Below are 19,494 nucleotides of genomic sequence, written 5' to 3' on the forward strand. Positions count from 1 at the left end.
ACAAAAATGCATGTTCAGAGATGCATTTTAATAAATGCAAAATGTAAGAATTTTATAAGGTAATGCATGTCCCATGCAGCATACCATCTAAGCAACTGCTTGTTCCATGACTAAAGGAACATACTTCCTGAAACTCCTGGGGTAAAAGTTCTAAAATATAAAATGTGATTCAGGAGTTAAGACAACTTCTGTAACCTCTCCTCTCCTCTCCTCTCCTCTCCTCTCCTCTCCTCTCCTCTCCGTCTCTCCCCACTCTTTCCTCTACTTTATTTAATTTGAATCTCTTGACAATTCAGCAAGGCAGAAGTAATAAGGGAAAGGATGCCCTTTTTTAGTCTGAGAAAGATTTCATGAAATAACTTTATCTTTGTGAACTGGGAAAATACAATACTGCAGAGAACAAGAAACTGAATGCAGACTAACAGTAAAGTAGGATTAATAATATAGATACCAGTACAGTTGGAATATTATAATAAATTAATTCAAGATTCGTCATTTCAACACCAACATTCAGAAAAGGCTATTAGAAGTCTTGCATGAATGGGAGAATGCCAGAGGCTGCTCCCTGATGTGAAATCTTACAGCTGCTAGGGAAATACAAAGGTCTTATATGGTTCTGATGCATGGAGGAATTAGGTAGAAATCCTATAATATAGGCATGTACCATTGTAAGAAATAAAATTATCACGATAATTATCATGTTACAATACTAACTTGAATGTAGGTAGCTATAAACCAGTTCTGAATCAAATATATAGCAAACTTTCACTGATGATTTAGAAGGTGCTGTATAATATACATCATTTCTACACACAAATGTTGAAATTGAAATGGATCTAAACTATTTTGGAAGTTAGGATTATAGAAAAAATAGTCTTTTAAATTGGACCGGGTGTCTGAAGTCTATAAGGAGATTTGTAGAATCTCCTTATAGAGAATAGATATCCATAGAATGGATTGAATAGACCTCAAGGAACATCTAGTTCCAACCTTCATGCCACAAGCAGGTTGCCACTCACTACATCAGTTTGATTCAATAAAGACAAAAAAGAAACAAGTTCATATATGGGAGAGTAATCAAGTTCAAGAAAATAAATAAGGATCACTGAGGAGCATGTTAAGATTAAAGTAAATATAAATTATCCACAATTTAAGTTTATGGGTTCATTCTAAGTTAATATCAAAAAAAAAAAAAAAAAAAAAAAAAGGGAATTATTGTGTCAGGTTGCATTGATAGGCAGCCTTGATAGTAAATCCTGTCTAGTATTGCTTCTCTGTACTTGAAATAACACCCACATTGTGGGATGCTTAATTTAAAAAGAATAGAAATCTGCAGAAAACAAAAAAAAAGAGAACAACAGGTTCCTAAGGTATTTAAAAACACGATCCATGGAGTTGGAACAAATCAGTGAGAGAATATGAATACCCTACAGCATAAAATGAAAAAAAAATCCACAATACTAGTGGTACAATTTACAAGGAGGAAACCTTATGTCACAAGGCATTATTATTTATCAGAAAAGTATATGCATTCTATCACGGGAGAATGTGATTGTTAGACAATATTAATAATTATTTCTGGCAGAAGAATCAACTGCAAGGAAGCTGACTGAAGTAAACTAATTTGAAATAATCACAGCTAGACTGAGGCTGTGTAGGAATATTGGCATCAGCTCTACTATGACTCAGGAAGATGACCTACTACAGATGACTCACTTGAAGTGTTTTCCAAATTGTGTAATTCACAAAAACTCATTCCAGAGTCCTTGCTCAAGTCGTTCAGTATTGGAACTAAGTAATATTCAGATACCTTACTTGAAAATATCACAAATATAGATATCTTTAAAGACCAAGCCAATATACATAAAGGACTTCATAAGCAAACGGTAATGGTAAAAAATCATGTGTTTTCTATCCTATTCCCTAATAACCAGATTTTCCCTTCTAATGTAACGCAACATCTGTTCCTAATTCTAAAACAGAACAGACTATTGTGGAATCATAGCAGATGTACCATTCTGGTTCAGATTATATCTAACATGATTTATTAAATTTGTAGAGTGGCATCTGTGGCACTATTAACTAGGAAATAGTAGTAATTAGAAACAAGAGTTGCACCCAAATGAGTCTGATCTTAGCACAAATAGAATATCCTAATAAGGGATTGGAAAGGTGTGATAGTCCAAAGGCATTTAGGAAGTTTATAGCAAATCAAGGTGTAAGACACATTTCTTAAATATTGATCAATTATTTTATTCTTAAGACTGTACAAAATGAAAAATTTGTTTGGTGCTTTCCCATCAAAAGAGGAATCATGAAGAACTGACAGGGTCCCATATATTTGAGAGACTACTTATAAATGGTTGTTGACTCTTTCTACTCATTAGGCTATAATTTTAGAGAGTATAGCAATAGAATTGTATGGATAGGGTTAGTATAAGAATAAATCTTAAGCTCAGACATAATTCTGCTGTCTTTATCCGGAACACAGGTGGTCCAATTCTGTTTTAACAGTCATAGAAGTATCAAAACTCTCCAGTTTTGAGTTTGAACGTTCATAGAAGATCTGCTTCTGGACATACACAGAATCCTAACTTTTACAGAACTGAATAGCTCTGCAATTGTTTTGTACTCAACTAAGAGCTACCTTATATTTATTTGTGTCGATAGCCAAAGCTATCCTCAGGACCTGGTTCATTTCAAAATAGACAGATTTTGTCTCTTTTACTTCAAAACATTATTGGAAGAGTATTCATCTCTTCCACTGCATTAAAATGTTCAGTATTATTAAAAACACATATAATTATAACTGAATATTAATTATGTTTCACCTAGAGGAGTTCTCTGTGTATCAGAGAGCCTTTTTCTACATGCCATCTTAAGGCTGAAAAAGAAATCAAAATGGAAGGCATCTGTCATGAAACTAGACAGAGAGAACTGGTGTTTAGGAGTATGATTTAGTATGTAGATATCTGAACATTCAGCTAAGAGGGGAGAAATATTTGTTTGCTGCTTTCTGGAATCCTTTTACATTATTGAGACTGAAATTTTTTGGGAAGAAAACATGAATGACCATTCAAAGAAAGGTGAGAACTCTTCTCCATCACTTCAGTGATTTAATAGGCTTTGAAGTTTATCCACTTATCAGCTCTTTTTCTAGGATATACTGAAACTTTTCCAGCTGTGGAGCCAAAGCTTAGCAAGTCAATTGTTAGGACAGTATTATAAGCTTGCATGATAAATAAGCATTCAGTAGTGCTTGCCATTGTCCTGGCTGTTAACAAAATCTTTTGGCACTCTCACTGAATTTCAGGAGGAGACTGGCTTGACCCTGGACATTAAACAGTTTTTGCTATCTTTTCAAAAGGGTCATCAACAGATGAAAGCATCTACCAAAAATAAGATTGTCACATATAAGCACCTATTATGGTGCTTTCAATTTTTTTGAGGAAGTTAGTTAGATATCTGAATATTAAAAAGACTGTCCTAACAATAAAATTTGTAGATAGAAATATAAATATCCTAATAAAAAATAATGATGGAATTTATGAATTTACAAAAAATTATTTGAATATATTTTTTAAATGCTCCCTTCCACTAAATGTTTCAACCAGCTAACTAAAAGGAGTAACAAAGAAAAATATTTCAAGCTAAAGCTACTCATTAACTTTAGTGTCAGACTGACAAGCAAAGTGAGGTTTATTTGGGTGAAAGAGTCAAGATGCAAAAAGAAGGGAATTTGAATGTCAAAGATATTCCATAGAAAAAAAGAGCAATTTTATTTTTTTTCAAAATAATGGTTTCTCTAAGATAGCACAAAAGTCATCCTTTCTTTTTTCAGTGAGTGTTTTTATAGTTTTTAATAAAGACAGCTTTTGAGTTGTCACCCTTGTGAATGTCAACTCTGTCACTGAAATTGAGTTGATAACACCATGATTGTACTATTTAAATATCTGCTCAAGTCCTCGTGTTTCATTATTTTTACTGAATTATATGTTTATAGAGACAAAGTCATCTTTCAAATCTAATTTCCTGATGAACTAATAGGTAACTAAGGACTCCTATGACTACATCTAAATTTTTTTTGACACCTAATCATTCTTAATGGAAATTATCCTCAAAACTGCCTTGTGGCTAGGAAAACAATATCCTGAACATGGGGATCATGCAAACCAGGTAACTTACCTAATGTTACATAGGAAGCCAAAGAATCCTTGAAAAAAAGTTCATTTAATCCAATACCCTTCCTACAAATTGTACTTGGAAAATTTTGGCAATGTTCCTTTCAACATACCATACAAAATGGAATTTAAATTTCAGCTGTTAATTACACCCTAGCTATCAACTTGTTCTAACTTTTAACTGACCATATCTTTGCCTACAAATGTTTCTTCTTTTAAAGTATTTGTTAGTCATTATGTTTCTCTTTTCAGACATTTCAGTTTAGAGAGTTACTGTTATATCCCAGAAATCCACTCACCTGATGTACTGGAAATTAATTACAAAATCAGAAGATGTTTGCTTAGATGGTTATATTCTTCAAATTTCATAATACCATAGAATTTGTTAGAGTCAAGACTTTCAAGCTGCTCAAAGCAAGATGCTGTTTTAAGTATTGCATTATATTGGTCTTTAATCTGGTGATTCTATCAGTGTTCTGTATATATGAAAGTATGGCCATGACATTAAACTATATGCATAGAAATATTTGATGAGGAATGTATAGAGTACCCCATTGATTCTTTGTAGTAAAGTGATAAGTACTTATTTACTTGTTAGTAAAAAAAGAGAGCAGCATTATTACTGTAATAAAGCTAATATGCCATGAGGTAGATATGCAGTGACAAGCTTTCTAATGATGAGAATACCTGCATCTAGCAAACATTAAGACCAGGTCTGTTGCCGAAAAAATCAGTAGCATATGTATAAAAATAAAAATACTAAAAATAGTAGGTTTTAGTTACTGGCATCAAACCAATTAGCTTTTTGAACTACTTCTTAGCATGTAGTATTTTCTTTGCCAATGGCATTTAAAATATATTTACTAGTCATTGGCATAGGTTTGATGCCAAAAATCACCTGATGTCTTTTTTTTTTTTTCCCCTCTGAAATCTGTCAGCATGAAATCTACATGTCACATGAATAATCAGAAAACCAAGCCATGGCTGACTGCCTCATTCTGAGAAGGGACATTTACAAACACGTCACGGTAAAGTAAGCCAATCCAAAGTATTATAGCTTTTCTCCCAATCCAACTAATCCATCATTTTTTCAGGCCTATTACATTCTTATATTCTGATAAGAGGTCAATAGAATGTTGTGCAGAAAGATGTATGTGCTCAGAATGATGTCTTGTTTGGAGATGAACTGAACCACATTTCAGGGGCACAAGATCTAGTCCCAAGTTTGTTTTCCACAAACACTCTAGCCTTCTCAACTCACTACAAAGCACTTGGTTCAGCTTACTATCCATTTAGAGTAGTTTTCTTTTGCTAAGGACACCAACAAGGTCTGTCAGAGTACAACATGTTCTCATCTTGCTTTCAGGTACTACCTGGCATAGATTCTTCCTTTTGCTTTGACAGAGAAAAATGAACAGAAAGCCAAAAACCGTTGCTCTCAGTTGTGAAATATTTTACTTCTGAGAGATAAAGTCCTTTCACTAGTCTAAACTGAATTAACAAGCCTGAAGATCTCAAATCTCAAGAGCTATGATGAGGTGAGCATAACCTGTTGTCTTTGCTGTTGTCTTTTCACTTCTCCACTCCTTAAATGAAACAAAAAGAACACAAGAACAAGTGTATTTATTTGTGACAAAAACAAGAACATGGCTTTGAAATGGAATTACTAAAATTTGCTTTGTAAAATCTCATGAATCTTCTGGTAACTAATGGATACTATTATCTTTTCAGTTGCTGTTTCTATTCTGTGCTGGCACACTTTTAATCTGAAATGACTGCTGTAGAAAGGAATCGTAATTAGTGGACATGAAATGAAGTGCTCCATCTTTGAATAATTGTATACCACAAGCAATTGTAAATTACACATAAGTACATGTTCAGCTTGATAGAAAGATGATCAGAAGAGAAATATTTAATGGTGTATTTTATTGGAGCAATAAGTACCAAGGTGCCAGACACGTCCTGGGAATAGATAACTCTCTAAGGAAATGCTTTCATAGTTCTAGTGAGGAGCTACGAGATATGGTTTAGTAGCTTGTGGTAGTAATGATGATGGGAGGATGGTTGGACTGGATGATCTTGTAGGTCCTTTCCAACCTTGTGATTCTATAATTCTATGATTCTATGATTAAGTTAGAATTAAGGACCAGTGAAGAGAGAAGTTAAGTATCACTTATGACATCAAGGAAAGTTCTTCATAAGTCTGTAGACACAGTAGGAAACCTTATCTGAGATTTTTCTCTTTACTCCAGTCAGTGCCACAATTACACACTCGTTAGGGGGATCCTGGCTTCTGACAGCCGTGTAAGTGGCTGCAGCATTTTAAGGATGCAAGTAAAATACATAAATCACCTGGTTACTTACATGGTAGAGTGACTTGGGTTGGGAGGGACCTTAAAGATCAACTCATCCTGACCCTCTGCTGTAGATGGCATAGCTAACCATTACATCAGGCTGCCCATCCCCATCCCCATTCAACCTGCTCTTGAAAGGACATTAACTTAATCCAATTTTTTCGTGAATTAAAACACCTCAGGGAGATTTGCCTCAGTTTTAAACACAACAGCACTAATGGGACACCAATGTCTTGGCTACTGCCAAGTGACAGGGCCAAGTTGAGCCACTCAGCAGGGAAAAGACACTGCCAAGGTGGCACAGCAGAAGGGGAGGGGCAAAGCCAAGAGCTGCATTAGACCCAGGGTTGTTGCACGCCACATAACAGCATGTGGAGCACTATGGGTAATTGGGGAAGGGAGTGTGGTGCTGCTCAGGCTTGCAGAATGTTGGTCGGTGTGTGGTGAGACCTTACATTGCTGGTGGGGTTTTGTATTATTGCTATGTGTCAGTCAGTAAGTAATTGCATTGCAGCTAGATATATTGCTATCATTGTAGTTTTGTTTCCATTTTCCTTTTCTGTCTCAGTAAAGAATTTTTATCTCAATTCATTAGTTCTTTTTCATTTTCAGTTCTCTCTTTCGTCTCACCTGGGGAGAGTGAGCAAACAGCTGTATGGTATTGAGCTGCCTGTGAACAGCAAGGCTCTCAGGCTTCTTAGAGTGGATAGGACCATAGCTGTGATTCATTATATTACTTTCACCAGGTTTGTAACTTGCCCACTGGTTGAGAGTGTGAATAATATACATTCTGTTTAAATATTACTGGGAAATGTTACTAGTTTGTCTAAGTTAAGAAAGAGAAAACTGAAGACTCTGGATTTGTCCTCCTCAAGCTGCAGTTTTTCTCTTATTCTTTCAAACTAAAATGATTTAAGTACAGAGAACATGGGACGGGGTTGTGAATGAATGCATCGCTAACTGAAATAATTCAGTAGTAACAACCTGACAGTCCAGGGTAGGCAGTAGGAACCCCGTGGACTGCTAAAAACTAGTATTTCCAGGTGGTCTTACAGTCACTTGAAGAAGTAGAAACAGAAATGTCATTGGAGGTATGGGAATTGAAAAGAGTAAGAGAATGTGATGAAGAAAGACCAATCAGAGGAATCCCTGTGTACTTCTGAATATCTATGTGGAATGTGAACAGTTTATGCTATTTGAGAGCAAATTCACTTGAAAGAGTTCTCCAAAGTGTGTGCCTGGTACTCAGTCTACATAAAATCCCTGCTGGAATTCACTCTGATAAAGTACCCAAAGTAACATGACAATACTGTCAGATCTTATTATTCATAGATCATTTGTAGATAGTTTATTTGGTTTGTGAAACATGGCCAAAAATAATAATAATAATAATAATGGCAGAGTTTATTTGCTCAGGCATATAACTGTACAATTGTGCATCCACCACATCCTGATCTCAGCTGGTTCCATACAGCAGTCCCACAGGGCTGCGTACAAATTAATCAGCCTTAGTATTTGTGGAAGTGGAGCAGTGGCGCTGAGATATCTGTGCTGACTTTAGATAGTCTGTATGGGTTGGGAAATAATAAATACTTATATTGTTCTTACATTTTCCAGAGTACCCTGATCATAAATAATAGAAAGCTGATTATGGTCCAGTCATGAGTGCTAGTCAACCCTGAAGTAGAAGAGATCTCAAAAGCTATTCAAAAAACAGGATAAGCATTTGAATTTTCAGACTTGTGCACAGCTGCAGCTAGCTGCTGGAAGGAGTTAATTAAAGCCAATGCTGGTATATGGATCCCTCTAACCCTATCACAGTTTGCCAGTACTTCCATTTCTGGCATTACTAAAAAAAAAGACAAGAAAAAGAAAAAAAAAAAAAAAAAAAAAAAAAAAAGAGACAGATGGGACAAGAGGGAAAAGGTGATTTAACTATGAGATGTGAAGAAAAATCTTGTTCCCTTAATGGATCTCAAGGGATATTTGTCACTTCTGTCTGGATGTGGGAGTTTCTGGGGTAAATTCATCATGAAACAGGGAAAGTCTCAGCTCAGAAAAATGTAATTTTCCACTAAAGGATAGTCTGAGTTCTTTGTTTTAGTGGTAGCTACTTTGACTTTCACTAAAGTAGCACAGAATTGTAGAATACTTCAAGTTGGAAGGGATCGATAAGGATCAAGTCCAACTCTTAGCACTACACAGGACCATCCAACAAATAAGAATCTCAGCATCAACTTGACTGTCTATATCCTCCATATTTCATCTGAAATATAGTCTGAATTTTCCTATGTGATTGTTCCTGAAAAGAGGAGAGTCTTAATCTACTGAGGAAATGGTTTAATAATTCCAGTAAGTTATATAGTACAATACTAGTATGAGAGAAAAAGCCAGGCCCTGTGAGCATATGCCTTGTTGTTCTAAGAAGTACTTTGTCTTTAAGCATTCACAGGCTCCCCAGAAATGCTGTATCATTAAAAAAAGAAATCTGCTGCTATAAAAAGCCTTATTCTGGGTTTTATCATGCATTACTTCTCCCCATATGCTAAGCTAGAAAAAAGTGTGGAACGATTAGCGTATAGTAACTTGCATAAAAGAATTTACTACTAAGCCCTTCTTTGATTTCCTTGAAAATATTTGCATTTTTAACCAGTTCCTGAAGCAAAAAGAGTACCACTCAAAAATTCAACATTAAAAACAAAACAAAGTAGTTACTCTTACTATATATGATTTGCAAAGCATGGTATTGATTCTTTAAAACCCACAGCCAGCAGAATCAATAATTTACCTCTGAAAAGGAAACATATAATTAAGCCAGCAAATCAGAATATTCTGCTACTGCTGTGCTACCATTTCAACCTGCTTTGCAAAGATTGTCTGTCTCTTGGGGTTAGTTATGCATTAAAAAGCTTAAAAACATTCTCCTTTGAAAATAAAGAAAAAAGTAAGATAAACTGTTAAAATTTTCTACAGGAATAATACATCAAGTATTTTCATTGGATTTTTTGAAAAAAAAAAACCGTAAAATTTTCCATCTCTTCCTTATGACAAGCTGAAATGAAAATTTTCTTTTTTAAGGGGGAAAAAACACACACACACACAAAATCCTATTTGTTTCTTATTTCTTTGAAGAAAACATGGAGTAAGGGAATCAAATGATATTAGAATTCCCATATAAGGTAATAGAAGACATTTCTGATTAACTCAATTTTGACAGAACATTTTCCAATCATCTCTATTTATGTGGAAGATTAGCTCATTTCATTGCTATTGTTCTGTGCAATCCTCCATGGAAATCCAAACAGAGACATGGAGAGTTAATGTTATTGGGATCAGTAAGTAGCTGCCAAGGTGATTTTCTCACTTATTAAAGCAAAATGTAGTCTATAATTGGCACTCTGTTTTCTGCATAAGGGCTATACAGATGTGTCACAGAATACTGTAGGTTCTTGCAAAGAAAACGTTTAAGCCACTTTAAGTTTATCTTTAAAATGAAAGCTTTCTGGTAGAGTGGATATTCAATCAAAGCTAATTTTTTTTACGTCCCATGCTTAAGGTGTTCTCCTATTTTTTTCGCCTTTCAAATTTTCTATCCAAAGCATTTTATTGGAAAAATATGAACTTAATGTTTAAGCAGCAGTTCCTGGATACGCAAAGGAAAGAAATATATCTTCAATGCTTGAATTCACGAACACTATAGATGCACATACCTCTGTGCTCCTTTTGTACTACAGCACAAAATAGATCCAAGCCCTCTTTCCCTCTGTCACTGTCAAACTGACTGTGGCTGTACCAATCTCTTCAGCCATCTCTAAACATTTGTTCAATATTCTGAATGATTAAAATAAAGTGTGCCATTACCTGCTTGATAATATCCTCTGAATTCCACTTTTCTATGCATGGTAGGAGAAAACTAAAATATTTGGAGTGATGCAGACATGAACGCAGGCCACTAATACACTAAGCAGAATACTAAGATATAAAACTATTGGCTCTCTTCTTTAACTTGCCTTGACATTTACAGCACACGTTGCCCGTAAATAGGAAAATAATTGAATATTCCCGGTTAGTGGACTAATGCTTTTTCATGAATATGTATTAGTCATATTGCCTATTCTTTGTAGTCTCCATAGCTTTCATTGAATGTCTTTTGCTTGCAGGTGACCGAGAAGTCATATTTTCCTACATCCCATTAGGAATCTATAAACCATTTGCTGGAAGAGTCTTCTTCAACACCGATATGCCAATATACTGCCAGTGGTAGTGCTGGGAGCAGGCGTCTCAAATGAAGGTACAATAAGATTTCCGGTAGAGAGGAATTATGGAAGAACCACCTTGATTCTGTGATTCCTTGATTGGTAAAAAAAAGAATATGAGGAAAGACACAGGGATGCTGCAGTGCTGAATTACAGGTATCGGCGGGAAAACTAGCAATATACAGACCAATTATATTTTCTTTTTCATTAGATAGAGTGATTTTTCCTCATCTCTAGATCTCAAAAAATTAAGTATCTGCATTAAAGCTATGCTTTATGTACAGCTGTTAAACATGTAAGTTAAACAAGGCAGGAAAGCACTTCCAGAGAGAGCGTCAACTGAGCTGTTTTAGATACTTCACCACTACACACCATCACCTTTAGAAGGAATTTGGAGTTGCAGAATTACATTTAAATTTACATTACTTACATTTACCTGCTTCTTATTGCCATATGTCTTAGGAAACATGCCTTGCCCAGAATTGGTGGAATTACAGTAGCTCATAGTCCAATGCCACCAGTGTTAAAGATGTCTTCCTCTAGGCACACCTCATAGTCTATAGCACACCAAAGACTGCCATCTGAATACAAATTGGGTTCATAAAGTTGATTTTGTAGCCAATACATTGACTCATTTTTCATTGTGCACAGGAATAATTCCTTTTCTTTTCTTTCTGACCATGACAGCTTACATTTCATTTGCAGTTCCAAGTCAGACTGTTGGGGAGTCTATAGAATGGAGAAGCAGTTTTGGATATAATTTTCCCATCTGCAGTATCTATCTGCAAAGTAGACTGCAATGCTGGCTTGAAGCTGACCCAGTTGGAGAGTATCTGGGAGAAAAATGGAGATAAATCAAGGGCTTCAGGTCACACAGAAAAGCAGTTTTCTTTCCCACATGGAGAGAGATTTGGAACAGCTGTGGAGGCTGCTGTGGCAGCACTATGTAGAGGAGGTAGCCACGGAGGCCTGAGCAGAAGCACTCCTGATATTCTGCCTGAAAACACACCATTTCTATCTGCCACAGAGGTGGGTAGGATTTATATTTGACAGATTGCATGCTGATTTCAAACTAGCTGTAAATGTAAGATATTTGATCTGGAGTGCTTCCCTCATTGTCCAGCCTTTATATAGTTCAGACATTGGTAGTATTGAATCTTTTTCATTCTTCTTTTCTTCATATATCATAAACATCTCTGGGAACGTAATTACTTTGCTCCTCCTTCTCACTAGAAAAGATCAAACTTTTCAAGATTTATGTATGTGATTTGAGTCACTTTGGGACATCCATTTTTGGCTGAACTCCTGTAAAACTCTAAGTGAATTAGTTTCATCCTTAGCCTTGTTACTTCTTGCTTCTAACACTTAGCCTAACTTAGAAAAACACTGTGGTTCAGGAGCATGTCCAAAGAAGGGTAATGAAGCGGCAAAGGGTCTGGTAAAAAAGTCTTATGAGGAGTGGCTGAGGGAACTGGGATTGTTTAGTGTGGAAGGGGGCTCAGAGGATACCTTATCAGTCTCTACAACTACTTGAAAGGAGGTTGTACCAAGGTAGGGGTCAGCCTCTTTCCCTGGGCACAGTGATAGAATGAGAGATTAATATTGCACCAGAGGAGGTTCAGGTTGGGTATTAGGGAAATTTTTTTCTCAGAAACGATGGTGAGGTATTGGAAGAGGCTGCTCAGGGAGGTGGTGGAGTCACTGTCACAGAAGTTTTCAAGAAAATGGTAGATGTGGCACTGATGGACGTGGTTTACTGGGCATGGTGGTGACAACTTGACAGTTGGACTAGATGATCTCAGAGGTCTTTTCCAACATTAATGATTCTGTGATTCTAAGAGTGGGGTGACTATCAAAAGTATGTGCTAGGGTATGTTCTGAATCCAGAGCTAGATTTTCTTAAATCCAAGGAGCAGCTGCATTTTGGATTGTGATTTGAGTCACTGTTAACATTGGAGAACTATAAGGTATAGTGGAGATAAAATGCTGTTGTTTTGTTTTGGTATAAACTCCTTTGCAGTATTTGAGAAAATAGAGCTAACCTCTGTGAGTTTATCTCCTAATAGAACAAGAGCACTTGTTTTCACTGACATGGCATCCTGGGATAGCTAGCACTACTGAGAAGCCCTCAGGTAGAAATCCACAGCTCTTTCAACAATGGAGACAAACTTGGAATCCGGTAAATGAGCATGTTATCCAGTCAGGACTTTAAGAGGAATTCACAACACTCCTTGTGACTAGTGTAGCGTCAGAAGAGCTTCCTCACTGTCATTTTGCATCAGTGTGGGTGGCTGCAGAGAACCAACATGTGCCTTTTGTATACTGCATCAGCCTGTTGATCAACAACGTTCCCAGCAAAACTCTTCACGGAGAAGCTTTAATTGGTACTGTCACAAAATGTGTCTTGCTGCCTTTCTCTTTCAATAAAGGTGTAGAAAGCACTAAAAGCTTCAAAAGCCACATCGTCACAAACTTGATATTGTAAGAAGCTGTAAATGTAAAATAAATCAAACATATTCAAAGCAAAACAGACTATTTCATGTAGTGTTTTAAACTATTGTTTGGGGGCATTAAAAAGACCTGTCTACAGCTGCTATTGCAGGGGAGAAAACCTTGTGTAACTCACCAGCTTGTGGAATTCCTCTCCTATTCTTTAGTGTCTCTATAGGTCAGATAGCTATTTGCTTTCTTGGAGTCTGTTGAGAAGAATGAGAAAAAGCCTCATTTTATTTGAAAAGAATAGTGTGTGCTGAAATGTCAAAAGTAATTTATGTTTAATGACCTGCTGTCTGAATTTGGTTCTTTGTAGAGGAAGTGCCAGAGGAACATGGTATAAGTTATCTTACTGGTGCTCCTGTACTATATTCTGCAAATTCTGGTACAGCTCCTTTTTGTTTTGGTCTCTGAGATTATCTAGCACACAGCCAGACTCAGAAGTGAGGAAAGACATCCATTTGATCACCAGCTACATTAACTTAAGTTTCTTGAACTCCAAGGTAGCTTTATTTACAAATTTTCTGTTTCAGTACTTTTTCAAGTGATTCTACTTTCCATTTCTTTTAATTTTTAATTTGATTTTATTTTTTTGTGGGAAGTGTATAATACTAAGAATTTCAGATTTTTTTTTTTTTTTTTTTCTTTAAAAAAAAAAAAAAAAAAAGGGACACCAATTTTTTATTATTATTGTAAATAATAAAAAAATAAAAATATTTTAATTCAGGCAGCTGTAGTAGCTAAAAAGGAATATTATTTTATAAGGAAAAGCAACTAACTGGGTCATGGTGTTCACTCCTACTCCATAAATTTGCTTGGGAATCTATCTCAATGAGAATGTCCTATCAAGCAGACAGTGCTGTCTGTCAGTAGGGGAAAGTATAATTTGGACTATTCTCTATTCAATTCACACTTACACTTTTTAGCACGCTAGATATAGACTTGATGGCTTAGGGTTCTGAAAGTGAACCTGCCTATGTATTTTTCTGTGTTGCTCATTCAAATCCAGACAACAACCTGCAGCACTCTCACCTCCATGGTGTTCATAGTGACAATCTATGTCGTTTGTGGAGTGGGAGCACTCCAAGACTGCAAAGGGGATTCCGCATTCTACCTCAGTTGAAGTGCATAGAAGGGAACAGTCATTTTTAGAAAGGCTGTTGGTTAATCATAATTTATTTGGGATTCAACCAAGTGTAACCAAGCTTACTGTGGCATATCTGTGACATAGTGGTGAACTAGGTTTTAACAAAGAAGTTTCTCTAACTTGATTCCTTGTGATAGTTGAATATTAGTATAGGTACAAAACAGTAAGTCAGAAGTTGATTATTTCTTGTTTCTAGAAAGATGTAAAACCTTTCTTCCTGTATATATGACATTACAGTGGCCTACTTATCAACTTACTTTCTCATAATTTTGTAGCAAAAAGAGCTGGATGAATGAAAGTGACAGACTGCCTTTGAAACAATTTATTTATATTTGAGAATGCAATTAATAAAAAATGAAAAGAGTGAATTCCCTGACTTTGGTAACAAAAGTGGAATTGTATCTTTTATTATATGCATGATGATTAATGCAGCAAAGAATAAATGTACCGGTGACTTTTGATCTTCATATGCAGATTTACAATCTTATATCTGTAGGAATTACTTCCTGTAGTTAAATGCCCCTGACTAAACAGTGTGGAAACGGACATCCTTTTAATATAAATAGGGCCAAAATTATTTTAATTCACAGTAGCAATATTCTAAATTCTGTTTCTCCTAGAACACAAAATTAGCCTAGATTGTTTAGTTTATTCTTGAGTTGCCTGATCTAATGCAATGTTTTGAAGTTAGAAATTTCCCTATTGTCAATCAAAGAAACTAGATCTCAGCAGTTCATGAAACATCTTTTAACCTGCACTGATTTCAGTGAGCAATGTGCTGAAAATAGTACAGACATAGCTTTTGGAGAAAGGTAATTTCAATGCTATCATTTCTGAATTGGGAAACCAGACTACTGATGCATCCCCAAGGAGTGCACATATGTATCTAATGCTGCAATGTGATATGGGATGTCTTTCTTAGTCAATTTAAATAGGGCTGAATTGTAGTAGGTGAAAGTTCCCCTGGGGTAATAACTTTGCAAGCAAGGGCAATGAATATGGCCATCAGTTCCTGGCAGTGGGAAATGTGGCTAGCAATTCAGCACATTTCATAATAATTAGAGGCATATAAAGTAAACAATTGCTTTGACCTAAATACCTAACTGAAGCATAATACACTTAAAAGGATGACTTGATCTGTCTTGACTAGGCAGAAAGGGAAAAGAATTCTGAACATCCATAATCCTTTTGCTTTGTGATTCCACTAGGGAATTAATCTATTAGCTAAATAATTAAATGCATTGTGTGCCAAATCCTGCACAACTCATGACAACAGATAGGCCAGTATGACATTTATGCTCGTCATTACACTTGTATAATTGTAGCAATAGATGGGTATCTTGGGTTTCCACAGTTGCATGTGTGAGATAGTCTGTGCTGTCATAGGCAGTACAGTGGTAATTGAAAATGATTTCTATTGAAAATGATTTCTATTACTGTAAGCAAGGAAGGAAATAAATCATTAAATAATTAATTTGCCATTAATGCTTGTGAACACAACAAGGTTAGAAAATCATAAGGGAAGATCTGATCTACCTTAGATGCAAGTCTAGGCAAAGTAAGAACTTGCCTTGGGCAGCAGACTGTAGCAGAATGACTGTATCCCACATTGCTTGTGCTGTGTGGGTTCTACTTCTCCTGATGGTGGTGAAAGGAATAAGGATGGAGGGGATTGCTCCACTCCTTACATACAGAGTATCTTCCTTGTGGTAAGTATTGCAGCAGATTGAGCTTTCCATGCCAGATATCCAGGGCTGATACCTTCTCTCTCTGATCTAGTTCTACTCTACAGCTCTACAGCACCTCTTCCCTAGGCAGAAATGACCTGGTGACCTGACCTCTAGACTTAGGGTAGAAATTTCAAATTTTCAACAATTCTGAGAATGACTGAATCTCCTTTGGGAAGTTCCCAGCTACAGTATTGCTACTGGAGTTATGTTCATTCACAGAATGCCCTAAGCTCCTGAAAGTGGTAAATGCAGAATAGCCAAATGATTTTTAAAAGGCAACAGAAACCTTTCAAACACTTCAGTCTAATTTTAAACTAAATACTGAATCACTTATTAAATTTTATATGCAATGCAAAAATTAGCTTGAAACACATCTAAAAATATAATGGGTACTAAGGATTTCAATATTCATCCAAGTTATGTTAGAATAACTAAAATAGTTTAGAAATATCTTAGAATTTCTATTTAGCACTTTGTTGATGAAGCAAGATCTAGTAAGACCTGGAAAAAAGTAGAATTAATCCAGAATGCTCTACTTTCCTTTTCATCTCTTGTAAAGAATGCAAGAAAATACAGTGGAGTAATTCTGGACGCCAATAAAATAATGCTTCATTGTTCTTCATGGAAATCAGTGATGCATAATAATGCATGTCATTATGGCTAGTGAAAACCATAGGAGAAATCATTATTGAATTTTAATGAATGATTTAAATGCTTGGGATTGTCAGAGACATAATTATTGGAGAAAAATTAATTCTGTCATTCTGTAATTACTACTTCAAATATTGTAAGTTTTCACTGAAAGGACAAATTAAAATAATTCCTTTAAAAAAAAAAAAGGACATACTAGGAAACACTTTGTACACTGGCCTTTTGATTTTACTGGTCTGGATGTGATGAAAACAGCATACAAACATGCTCTGAAAATAAATGTTCATCTTATATCTGCATCTCTTCTAACATAATAAGAGCAAGCACTGATGAATTCTGTGTGGGGATGTCTTAGTGTCACTTCTTAATGCTCTGAATCTGTTGTTACCAATATAGGACTGATTTTCTTGTTGGTGTACTCCTTTGCAGGCTGAATTCTGCCTCAGACAGATTTTATCACCTATATACTTCCATTAATTCAAAGCTATATTAAGAGTTTGCCTGATGTCAGTGCAGGAATAAATATGTTTAGAGTATGCTCCTATTTTGCAGTGAAATCGAGAGGAGGAACAGAAGCAGGCTGAGGGCCAGACCTAGGAAGAACAGGCAGTAGCGTGGGGTGGTGAAGTGGCCCACAGCCCAGCTGCCTCCTCCAGCTGTGCCAAAGCCCCACAGTGCAGCACTGAAACCAAGCAGGAAGGTTTTGTTCAGATGCTTTGCACTAACTCATGTCATGCTATTGGTTTAGAAACAATTGTCTCACTAAAGTGCAGCTTTAACTTCAAAGCCTACTAATTTCTGATAATGTTCTGTTCAGCCAAAAGAGCTGTGAAGACCACTAAGAAAATTAGCTTGGACGATGCTATTTCTCCATAGGCACAGGAGAGGAGAAAATCTGAATTACATAGTATGAGCCAAAAGTGCATACCTGCAAAATACACTTCCTCCCACAGCACAGCTGACTACAGTGATGCTGTGAGTCTCTCGGTAGCATACTATGAAGCTCTACACAAAACTCCCTGCTGTGAACAGCTGAGAGCACTGACAGTCTCATGAGGTTCATGATCTCATCTTTCAGAAGATAAATAAACTTACAAAAAGAATTTTTTTTTTCATTAAATGCATCATCTATTATTTGAAAGGGAAAATTTTTGTCCATTCATATTTTCCTTCTAGAATGCCATAATAGTGCTGTCTGTGATCAGCTTAGCCCAGAGTTCTTTAAGGTGATGTTGTGACCATTGGCTTTTGTTGCACTCTGACCTCCAGTTGTCTGCTTTTCTTGCTTTCCTTTGAGAACAACACAGCATAGCTGATGGTCTGGCTTTTCATTAAGTCCAAAATATAAACGTGTAAGAGAAGACAGTCCTTTCTTTACTGTCACTCTGGCCAGTTATGTGCCTAATGGTGTGCTGGAGAGCAATGCTTAGGATGATGTCATAAAGCAGGCAAAAAGGATCTGATTGATGAAGAAAGATATCACTCTTTGTGGTGCGTGGACTTTTGGATTTCAAATTCTGACCATAAATGGGCAGCTACCAATTTAATTATTTAATTAAATAAGTATTTTTCTTCTGGGAAAAAAAAAAAAAAAAAGAAAGTATATATTGGTTTGTTTTTCATTTGAATCACTTATGTCATGCTACTTTTAAATGTTTCACCTGTTCCTATTTTAAGAATAGGAATTGAAAATTAAGAAAGTTCCTAGAAAAATCCATGACTAATAGGTGATGAGGAGAAATTAGATTGTTAAGCAGCAAAATGTGAAAAACCTCTCTCTCAATCTAAACTCTTTGGTTAACTCATGGTCTTAGATCAGAATATGTTGAGTACCTCCTCCAAACCAATATATATTTCCTGTGGAGGCAGTATCAACATGAAAATTTATCCATAATGTAAATGGAATTCAGTGGCTATCAATTTTATTGAATGTGTACTCTGTGTTTTAATCTGGTGATCTGTGTGACTATAAAGAGTTAACAGGAAAATGCAGATTTATACATAGTGTGAAATTGGTGATACAGATATAAAAAGACAAAGTTACCCTTTGTTACAGAAACTGCCATCTCATTATTTTATTCCCACGTATTTCTGGTGACATACCAGTAATTGGATGCATAAGCTGTCAGATACCAGTGTTCCCAAGTTCCTTTTCGACTTGGTATTCCACAGAATGTCAAGTGTTTTTCTCCATTTTAATAGATAATGGTGTTTTATACAACATCATTTCACTGCATTTGGTGTTGTGCTTATAATAGCGAATCTGTGCTGAAAGTAAGTAAATCTACCTTCTTATTTTGAAGGAATAATGAGCTGAATTTATATACCTCTTAATGATAAATAACAAGATACAGGCATCCATAATTTTGAAGTATTACAAAGATAGATTTAGAAATAATAAAATTTCAGACCACCTCTGAAAATACGAAACTCCCATAACCTATCACTGTTAAATAAGATTCTAGTTGAAGAAGATATATAATTAAAATTTTGTTTGTGTTCTTGTACAATGTCACTTTGTATGAGAAAAAACAATGTTTTCTTTATAAATTTGGTAAGGATTAATTCCTTTTGAAACAAAAGCTGATTGTGTTTTCAAAACATGAAGCTCCATTTCATTGTATTGCTCTCGGGAGACAGGTATTCATACCTGATATAAAATGATCTCCACTTTTTGCTTAT

This window comes from Centrocercus urophasianus, unplaced genomic scaffold (genome assembly GCF_019232065.1).
Source record: "Centrocercus urophasianus isolate 14NV4802_14NV808 unplaced genomic scaffold, USGS_Curo_1.0 seq_15, whole genome shotgun sequence".
Classification (NCBI taxonomy): Eukaryota; Metazoa; Chordata; class Aves; order Galliformes; family Phasianidae; genus Centrocercus; species Centrocercus urophasianus.